General features: G+C 39.7%; 1 long non-coding RNA gene across 1 annotated transcript; it reads left to right on the top strand.

Annotated features, from left to right (window-relative positions):
• The first annotated feature begins 3,538 nt into the window (after positions 1 to 3,538).
• On the top strand, positions 3,539 to 7,269 carry LOC143318966 (uncharacterized). The gene is made up of 2 exons (XR_013077050.1): positions 3,539 to 3,786; positions 5,491 to 7,269. It is a non-coding gene; the product is annotated as an uncharacterized LOC143318966 (long non-coding RNA).
• The last annotated feature ends 3,825 nt before the right edge of the window (positions 7,270 to 11,094 follow it).

Here is an 11,094-nt window from a genome sequence, read left to right as displayed (position 1 = left end):
GTTATGTTGTATAACATTCTGTGGTCATGTTCACACAGACTTTAGCTCTGTGTGAACAAACGCAGTCCTCTCATTCATTTGAATAAGGTCAGTCTGCCAATTCAGAGGGCACAGAGTTGTTTGGCAAAAAAAAGTTAAACCAGACTCAACTTCTGCTGCAACACAGTGTCACCCAACAAACTGCTGCAGTGGCTAATCACATAAATGCAGTCAGACATTCCTGGTGGATTACTAGAAATGTGAGTATACTAGGATTTAGTAGCACCGAAGTCATGAATCCCAGACAAGGCTTTTCTAGAGAAGAAGCAAAATGTGTTGTTGCCAGACTTGGTTGGAAGAATGACTAAATTTCCTCTAATATTTGATCACACTTATCTTCAAACACATGGTCCAAGTACATAACTGGTCATAGGCAAAGTACTGAAAAATGCGTCTGTGTGCTTCCTGCTGCATTAGGTGTCTCCAGGAAAGTGACTAAATGTCTTAATTTGTATTGTAGAACATGCAAGCATTAATGTGGAGAAAGCAGGTCTGTTGGCAGACAGATAGTATACAATGTTAATTCTATTATGTCTTTAATACGTCTTTAAACCACTTATGATTTTGGAGTTGTAAAATCCTGTCTCAGAGTAATATCAACTGTTGTGCAGTGTTTCAGCGTCTGAGCAGCCTTCAAAATTAATGAGCTGTTACTCAAACTTCCTGGATTAGATTTCATGTCTCACAAGCGCCTGAAGTAGCATTTCCCCACCAACACAGCTCCTGTTACATGAACACAGGGCTGATTTTGGTCTGAAACCGCACTTGCTCACTGAAACACATTTTGTCTACATGTATATGCATTTCCTTCTCCATAAAACATTTGCGAAGCCAGTTGTCTGGTGATTTAAAATCAACATCTACATGAGTGCAAACATTTTCATTTGCATCTTGTTTTCTGAGTAAAGTGAAAAGCCCTAACGTGCCGAGTAGACTCTTTAATTTGTATTAAAGGTCATATTACAATTTTGCCAAAGGACATATCTGAAGAGAGCAGCCAACCCTGATCTCTTGATTACCACAAATTCTGGTGTAAACTTTGAATATAGATTTGACTTGAAAAACAAGTAAATAAACAGTAGATATAGTATTTCATTTGCTTACCAACTTACCAACTGAAAACATAGTTTTAATACCATTTTTACATCGCTACAGGGCCGTAGCTACAGTTAAGGATACTGAGGTTATGTCCATTGGTGTTTGTGTACATTTCCATTTTTGGTGGAAATCAGGGGTGGAGATAGTCTGCCACTCATATTTTCAAATTTAGGCATTCTGCTCCAGTTTGTCAGGTCCTGTGGTATCTGCGTTCTTATTTATTCATGCATGTTTTGGGGATGTGGTTTGAAGAAACATGTTTCACATATTTGATTACCAGCCATGACAACATGACTGGTACTGTTTTCACCTTGTGGGTCTGTGTGTGTTTCTTCATGGCAAAATGTGGTCCTGGAGGCCCCTGTTTCAGCATGAACTCCCACAGTTCAGGTGTTTATATGTGTGTAAGCACCACAACTGTGGAAGATACAGCCACAAAACTTCCCAGATGTGTAGTTGAGATCAAAATGAAGGCAGAGTTTGAAGATGGGTGTGTTCCAAGCGAGGGCGCTGGAAGTCAGGGACAGGGTCAGGGAGTTATTTTTCCAATCAAACCTTGCAAAAACACACTGATAAAAGCCTCTATATTCATGACCTCAGTGTTTCAAAAAATCCCGGCAATGGGCAATGGCCTTCAATCTGTAATGAGCTCTTTTGTAGAACTCTACTATGACGTAACTGAATAAGAGCATTTTTTAGACATCATCATAAGTCTAAACTATTTGGATTTTTTGCTTGTTACTTTAGATGAAATTTTAATTACTACTGCCTCTTTATGTTACCTGTGAGGTCAGTTTGACTTGACCCTTTGGCCTCATCACAAATTCATTTACATCTAATGGTGGCTCTGCAACGGTCTTCATTAAAATATGTAAGGACTGCTGGTATACTGTTGGTTTTTGAATCACAGCTTTAAAGAATAGTTCACCATTTGGGGAAATGTTAAATGTGAAGCTGGAACCAGCTTCACAGACAACAACAAGCTTAGCTTTGCATAACAGCTGGAAAAATGGGGAGACAGCTTGCCTGGCTCTGTCCAAAGGTAACAAGATCTACCTGCTAGAACCTCTACACCTCACTAATGAAGATGTTATGTCTGGTTTGGTTAATTAGTGCAAAAGCCTAGGTAGCTGGGCTAGCTGTTTCCCTCTGTTTCCAATTATTTATGCCAAAGTCACCCGGCTCCTACAACATACCAGGAGAGTGAAATCAGTGCTTCTAATTCTTGGTGACAAAGTGAAAAAGCCAATTTCCCAAAATGCTTATTGATACTATTTTATCTTCTGCTTTTATGAGTTCTTTGACGCCCTGGGAACGGAGAGTGGGCTCAATTACCACCTGACCTGCTCCTTTGACTGCCTGATAATAAACATAATGGGTCAGAATATGTGTTTTTAGGTAGGACGATCTGGTTATTTAAGCTAACTCCATTAATCCTGATAACAGCCTGTTTGGATTAGCTAAACCACATTTGAAGAACAAGGCCTGGCTCTAAATGAAGATATACATTATAAAATCTTTTTAGAAACAACCCTCTGAATTTACCTGTAGAGCCTTTTAAGGGCAGAATTTGATTTGTTTGTCTAATTTGGTATTGTGCATGCTTACTGGTACACTTAATGGAATGGAGCTATTATTATTTATGTCTGTGCTTTTCCTGCTTTGACAAGTTCAAATGTCTTGTGTGAAAAAGGGTCTGCATCATGCTGAGTGGTGTGATTTGAATGTATTATTTCATCTTTCAATTTTCAGTGTTTATTTCTGCTATATTGTCTTTAATCAGTCTGTTTTAGCACCCTTCACAGGCGACTCTGTCTAAAAGTCAGCCACAGAAAAGAAAAAGAGATTCCCACACACACTTTGCTCCACACTGATCTGGAACAATATTACAGCATAAGCAGATAAGCAGATAAGCAGAGTGAACATCAAAACAAACAGAATTAGTTTAATCCAGCAGCTCAGTTATTTAACACTCATTTATTTAATCTCGTGTCCTGAAACAAAAATACTCTCCTCTTCCTTGAATGTGTAGTTCATTAGGTTCCATACAGTATGACGTCAGAGATCTGATTCATATTTACAATTTTTATTGCCATTCAACAGCATTGATGAGATAAATGCATTTTTCCTGATTTTTCTCAACATAGGAAATTCATAGATTGATATATTTAACCAGAGCCTCAGCCAATCAATAAAAGTAGAGGTCCAGCTGTATCTTATGAAGCCACTAGTTGTCTGGATGACATTGATAACCCTCTCACTGATCACCTCATCACCCTCTGATGTCTCCCTCCTGTTGTACGGCCTAACCCACATCCACCATTATAACCTGGCTTTCTCTCTGTGTTCTGAGGGCTATAATTGGCTCTGTTAGCCTTGTCTGGCTAATGCATTATAAAAGCTCCCCTGGCCTGGCTTATCCTCTGACAGCGCTTACAGATTCACACCTCCATGTCGCCGCAACATGTTCTGTACGTGCTGAGAGCCTTAGCAAAAGCATGGTTCACACCCACAGACTGCTGGCATCCTGGGTGAAAATAGAGAGACGAACAAGGGAGCACTGGCTGACAGAAAGGCAGGAAGACACAAGGAAGAAATATCTGCCATAAGACAAACTATCAGCAGGAAGAATCACAGAGACATTTCTAGGTGAGTCTGTATTTGGAAATTCAAATAGACTTTCTCTATTTGAGTTTCCCCATTTTGGTATTCCAAAACAGGGCCTCAGCTATGACTGAGGATGCTGAGGTCATGTCTTGAGGTTTTTTTGCAACCTGAGCGGAGTTCATGTTGCACAATTAAACATTTACACATTTCTAGGCCAATTCTAGTATTTTTGGATCCAGTATTTGTCCTGTCTGATCTTCTCCACTGCTGACTCGCTGTATGGTGACAATGGTCAGAATTGGATACACATCACTCGGGGCTACGTGGGCAGGAGAGTTAACTGGTATTGTTTGTGCTGAACTGAGATATCTGATAACCACTGATAACTTATTGTTTTATTTATTTTGTTTATTTAAGAGGGACAATACAGGCAAAGAGACTAACCATACATATGTACAAACAAACATAGACAAACAACCACTACAAACAGAAACACAACACAAATGATGGTGAGATGTAGTAATTGTTGAATTACTTGATATATAAATTGTCACAAATGGAGCAAGGTGTTTTTCATCATGTTTTTATTACGACTAATCAAATGCGAAAATATGGAGAACAGCATTATTTCCCGGAACTAATTTTGAAGGAGCTATGTACCACGACAGTAGACACCATGCATTAACAGAGTCAATACACACAGAACTGGTGAAAAATGTTTCCATATGATGCACTTACTAAATTGTAATATATGCATATGGTGGACACCACGCATGAAATCTGTCGTAGGAAAGGATGAGTCATTAATTATCTGTGGCCTCTGGCAGCTTCAATGAAATGCTCCTCATTCTCTGATGACTGTCCTCATGGCGCTCAGCTGGAAAGTCAGACAGTTGGTTAAAATGAGACGTCAAAGTAGATGTATCCAATACACACATAACAAAGGCCATGTTACGTCATGAATGAATCAAATGGTTAATGTACTCAGTGTGTAAAGGATAAGTGTTAATGTTGCTATACCAGCTAGACAGCTAGGTACTTTATTAGCATGACAGTGCTAGCAGCCAGCTGCACTGTGTTAATGTTTATTTATGCATTTTAAAGGAAAGTTCAAGTTCATTCATATTTTCTATCCCGTTCTATCCTGGGAATCCCAGGAGCTGCGCTTGTTTTTCAGGTTTAACTACAGCTTCATATTTCAAGCAACACTAAATGTAACAGAGAGAAATCTTTAGTGTATTATTTGGTGGTATTAATAAGTAAGAGGTGGTATTAAAGCGAAAGTACGCCATTTTTCTCAATCAATGAAATGAACATAATACAAAATTGCATGCAGCTTGAACTTGAGCTTGAAAATGATGCACAAGACATCTGAAGCTTTTTCATATGATGAAATGGTTCAGCCGTGCTGTCTTGGTTTTTGACAATCCTACTTTTACCACTTTAACATGTGATAAAAAGTGTAAAACGTTTTTTTCTTTTCTCTAAATTCACAAATCAAAATTTGTTTGAATTTTTAGTTAAATTCTGAATTCAAATTACATTTTAAAAATGTATTTATTATTTTGACTACTGCCCATTCAGGCTCTTCCAAGTGATTAAACACAATGGACTCGGCCTGCTGTAGCCTCAATGAGGAAATGACTCACAGGGGCATTTTTCTGATAAACAGTGGGAATCATCTTGATTGATGTTTACATCACAATATCACCATAGCAACATTAAAGGGCATGCCTTTCTTTGCAGGATGAAGCCCAAATGCCTTCTCTCCACAGTGGACAGACTTCCTACCATCAATGAGATGCAGGAAAGCGACACAGAGGATGGAGACCTGAATTGTTCCTCACACACCATGGAGGAGTATGTGGACTCCATCAAAGAGCTCTCACAGCCGGCTCCCTACCCTCTCCACGGGCCCCTCAGAGGTCACCGCCGCTGGATGGAGCGCACATGCAGAAGAGTTACACCTGTGGCTGCATCTATATTTTTCAAATCCTCAAGCACCTATACCCCCTGGATTCCCGTTGACCTATCAGATGTATCAATTACTTTAACTGACCAATCAAACTGTGACTCACTTCTGCGTTTTAACCAGAGCCTGCTGGACAGGTTGGTTGAACAGTCCCTGTTTGCAGGCCTGGTGTGAGCGAGAGGTGGGATTAACAGGCTGAATGGATTCATAACTTCACGACTGGATTTACTCAGTTATCCCTGCAGCGTGCTTTGACATTAGCTCCATGTTACATGATTCATTTATGTGTAAGAAGTAATTGAGTACAGCCATTTTCCCAAAGTGATATGCATACCCTTTGAAGTGCTAAATGAGTGCAACACATGAAACAAAAGATGAAAAGGAAAAAATATCAAGGGCAGAACAAACAAATGAGCATAGCCAGCCTGAGGTGTTAGCAAACTTAGTGGCTAAGTAGGGCCCCTCAGCCACCAGGGGCCCCCAAACAAACTGAAAATGTGAACTCTCTTTGGTTTTTAGGTCCTGATTTAAATATTAATCTTTTAAAGTTATTAAGTCTTCTGAGGACCCCAAGTATTGACAAGTGGATGTGTAGTGCCCCTCAGCCATGTAGGGGCCTCCAAATGAATCTAGATAGATAGACAGATAAAACATTTCCCTTTTGCCTTCAAATTCTGTTAAGGGGTGCAACTATGGAAGATTTCAAGTGCTTAAACTAAAACAAATCAAACAAGTAAAGTGAAATAGAATACACACTGTTAAATTCCCTTTTCATGTATTCATTTACTGTCATAGTGTTAGGATTCCGAGGAATCAGAACAATAACTGGACCAGAGGTGCGGACAATCAGCAGGAGGCAAGGAGCCGTTAAACAATAACTGTTTATTACCGAAGACACAAAGAAAAATACAGCAACACAAAATCAGCCCAACGAAATAAAAAATCACTACTCCGTGGTGAGCGGGTAGGAGAGACTAAGCCTTTACCAGCAAAGGACTAAACAAACTAACAATGCGAGAAGACTACAAAACAAGGAAACAAGACTAGGCAGATCACAAAGACTATGGCACAGGAACAAGAGCAAGAAAAGGCTGGAAAGTCATGGCATGAAAGCTCAGGCTGCTTAAGGGAGTCAGGCAATCAGTGGAGATACGGCTCAGGTGCGACAATGAGTGACAGCACCGCCAGGCCACACCTCCACCTCCTCCAGAGAACACCAAATAAAAACACAGATCATAACACATAGTTCAATGAGAAATGTATGTTAAAAGGAGAGTTATTTAATTTTTCATTGTGGCATACTTTTTTCATGCCATAACACATGTAACAATGTGTCTTACATGCGACTTTATTTCTTTGATTTGTTTTAATGTAGGGATTTTAAATCATCAGTACAGAACAGACTTGCAGATGAGGTGAATAAAGCACCTTCATTATCTCTGCACTGTACAATACAGTATTCTGTTTTCATGAGCTTACAAGATTCAGTTATATTCTGTATCTTTAAAGACATTTTGTTCAATATTAAATAAAACAATTGTGAAAAAACATGACTCAGGCTTCAGCAATGACTTTGTTCCTTGTCATGTAAACATCCTCTCCGTCTCTAAACACTGCTGTCCTTCATTATCTTTTGAGGCTATGCTTCATGCTCCACCTTCTACTTTTAGTTTCCTTTTCCCTGAAGCTTTGTGACCATGTGGAAAGTGTCTCCAGCTGGGTCTTGGCAGGAATCGCCTGAGTTATGTCCAACAAGCATGTGGTAAGGGAGAGAGGGAGCAGAGTGGCCCCCATGGAGATGTCTCTGCAGAACAAGCCTGCGAGTCTTATTCTAACTGACCCTAAATTGCTCTCACACATTGTGCAACACTGCATACGTCAAGCACACAGAATGTGAAAATGAATGTATCCCTGAGAAAGACGATTGTCACGCACAAACCTCAAGACTCATAATGATATTCCAAAGGAATAGTCTGACTCCTGTGTCATTAGTAAGTTAATGGATTGCAAATAACGAAAGACCTATGAGCTATAACTTTTAGTGCTGTTTCAGCGCTGTGTCTGTTGACATCATTGGATTTCCTTTTAATTGAATCCACTGTGATGTGGAGGTGTAGATATCATATCATTCTCCAGAACTCATTAAATTAGAAAGGAGCGAGTTATTGTGAGTGGCTCTGCAATAAGATATATTGCAGCACGTCAGAGGAGTGATAGAAAACAGATTTGCTGTAGTCAATTCAAAGTTTAGTCATAATATCCCAAAGACCCATGTGATGTGTAAACAGTCTGAAGAGTGGCTTTAAATATGAAATACAGCTGAAGACAGCGGTGAAATAATAAGAGCTATGTGTCAGAAGATACTGCGAAATCTCAGTATTGAGGTAATATCAAAAGAATTCATCTCAAGAACTGCAAATCATCTGCCTGAAATACAATAACTGAACATAAAGACAAACTTTGGGATCATGGCTGCAGGATGCCAGGACGCAGTTTAGACATGTACTGTTGTCATAGAGGGAAAACAGGAAATGTTTAAGTTTTAGTGTGGATGAGTTCTTGTGTGTCCTGACAATCAAACCAAAACAGTCACAGTACGTTTACTTTGCACAATTTTATCATTTCACACTACAGTGTTGCTCTGTTCATCTTGATATGAGCTTGCCAACTACATTATCTCTTGGATGCAGTGTATGAAAGAGTCATCAGAAGTTTTTTTTTTTTTTTTTTTTGGCCACTGGAACAATCTGTGAACACAACACATACATATGTGATGATGCAGCAAATGTGTGAACAAACATTTACCTATTTGTACACAAAGCAACATTATCATTCATGGAGTTGTGTTTCTGGTGACTAGTAAATCCAAAATTCAATATCCATTTACAACTCTGATGCCAAAGAAATTTGAATGCTGCTTAACACATAAATAAGAGCAGAATTCCATTATTTGCGAACCTGTTTTGATCTCTATCCAATATACAGTACAAAGACACGATATTTAATCTTCAAACTGGTATAATGTATTGTTTTTTGTAAATATATACACTCATTTTGAATTTCATGCCTATCAAGTTCTGAAAAAATTGTGAAAGCGGTATGTTTACCACTATGTTGCATCACCCTAAACAAAGTGCTTGGGAACTGAGGATTGTCATGGTTTTCGGTTTTAGTTTAGTTATTTCCTGTTTTATGCCGGAAGAATTTCTCCTCATATATTGTGCTTTGTGTTACTTCCTGTCTTTGTTTCTTTCCCTTCCTTGTGATTGTAGATTAGTTTCACCTGTTCCCGTTAGTCTTCCCCTCCTTGTGTGTTTACCCACTGTGTTTTCCCTTTCAGTTGTCAGGTTGTCTGCGTTCTTCCCTTGTCCTGCATTTGTTTTCTGCCCGTAACATACCTATTTGTTATTACTTTAGTAATCAGGATTTCTTCTTTGTTTTTGGATTTTGCCCCTGCCAGCTCCTGCAGTTCTTGCCTGTCTGTTTTGTTTGTCTGCATTCGGCTTTGGTTATAAAAGCTTGCCTCATGTTCTTCAACCTACCTGCCTGAGTGTCCTGCATTAGGGTCTTTCTGAACTATCAAAACAGTATGACCTGGCCAGAATTGGACCCAGTGCACATTGCTTTACCGCCCGATGGATCTGGAGGTGGTGAGATCAGCAATGGATTAGTTTTCCTTTTCTTTGAACAATTCCATCCAATCTTGGAAAAACAATGCTGGACATTTTGGATTGCTCCCAATTCTAGCGTCCCTCCAGCTCCAGTTCCTGTTGGCTAGCAACAGGTCTGCTAGAAACCTGCCAACTTCAGCTCCTGGGTTTACTTAGCCACTGGTCTGCTACCCCCCCGCCAGTTCCAACTTATTATCATTGCAGCCCAGTGCTGTGGACGTTCCACTGCCTTGTGCCCCAGCTGACAGGCCAACACCTGCCCCTCTGTTGCAGCGGTGTCTGGTTTCTGAGCTGCACCAGTCTTCACTGCCAGTACTGCAGCCATCTCCTAATCCATGTTGAGCCGCAGCAACCTCCTATTGAGGCTAAGGTGCAGCAGTTTATTCAAGTGGTGTGTCTTGCCATGAGGAGGTCATTTAATGGTGGTTTTTGGTCTTGCCCCTTCATGCACAGATTTCTCTGGATTCTCTGAATCTCTGGATGATATTGTTGACTGTAGATGGTGAAATTCCTAAATTCCTTGCAATTCTGTGTTGAGAATCATTGTTCTTAAACTGCTGGACTATATGCCCCTGCAGTTTTCACAAAGTGTGAACCTCACCTCGTCCTTGCTTGTAAACGACTGCTCTTTTCAAGGATGCCCCTTTCATTACCCAATCATGGTGCTATCACCAGTTACCAACGAACCTGCTTCCCTGTGGAGCGTTCCAAACAGGTGTTTATGGAGCATTTCACGACTTTCCCTGCATTTTGTTATCCTTGTCCCAACTTGTTTCAAACATGGCATCAAAATTTTAGAATAGGCCCATATTTACAAAAATTAAACTATCACTTTAAACATTAAATATCTTGTCTTGTATTGTATCTGATTGTCTCAAGTTTTTTGGATTTGGGGTTGTAGTTCTGTTTCGATCTCCAACTCCTGAAGGGAGCATCTGGTTTATTGGTGTCAAATTGTTCACTATATCCAGTAAGTAATTGCTAATTTAGTCTGTTTTCTGGGTGCTCGGCTGGTATAGCGGGTTTATCAGAGCTTTTTGCTGAAAGCAACTGTCTGCTGTGGTGGAAAACATAGTGTGACTTTCAGCTCGCAAGCCAACAGGCTTGAAGCATTGGGTAAATGGCTAGCCTGGCTCCATCCAAAGATAAAATCTGCCTACTAGCACCTCTGAAGCTCACTGGTTAACGCGTTATATCATGTGTGCATCTGTACAAGTGTGAAAACGGCAAGTTGATGTTTTAGTTGGCATTATGTGTTGGATTATTTCTTGGCTTAGTGCAGTGACTTGTGAGTCTCTGGTTCCCTGCCAACCTCACTCTTCTCCTGCTTCCAGTCTTATTCGTTACACTAATTGCCTCCTGGCTGCAGCTTGATTAAAAACAATCATGGTGTCAGCTTTATAAGTGTTAACTATTCCTTTAAAGAGTTTGAAAGGACTAGAAAGTTTTATATTAAGTAGACTATACAAGCAAAAGTTTAGCAAACCTGAAAATGATGTAATTTCTGGCCTTGTCGGACAGTTTCTGTTAACCAATTGAAGGGGCTCCATTGCCTTCCTCACTTCTGTTTTGCTGGCTTGGGAACTTAGCTTCATTTATTTTAATTATATTAAATTGAAAAATTATGTTTAACATTGCAATTTTATGTAATTCCACAGAATAAATAAAAGGTATCTGAGATGTAACAGCTGCTGCAAAACTGATAAA

This window comes from Chaetodon auriga, chromosome 4, assembly GCF_051107435.1.
Source record: "Chaetodon auriga isolate fChaAug3 chromosome 4, fChaAug3.hap1, whole genome shotgun sequence".
Taxonomy (NCBI): Eukaryota; Metazoa; Chordata; class Actinopteri; order Chaetodontiformes; family Chaetodontidae; genus Chaetodon; species Chaetodon auriga.
The sequence above is the reverse complement of the archived record's forward strand: the minus strand, read 5'-3'. Positions and strand labels throughout refer to the sequence as shown.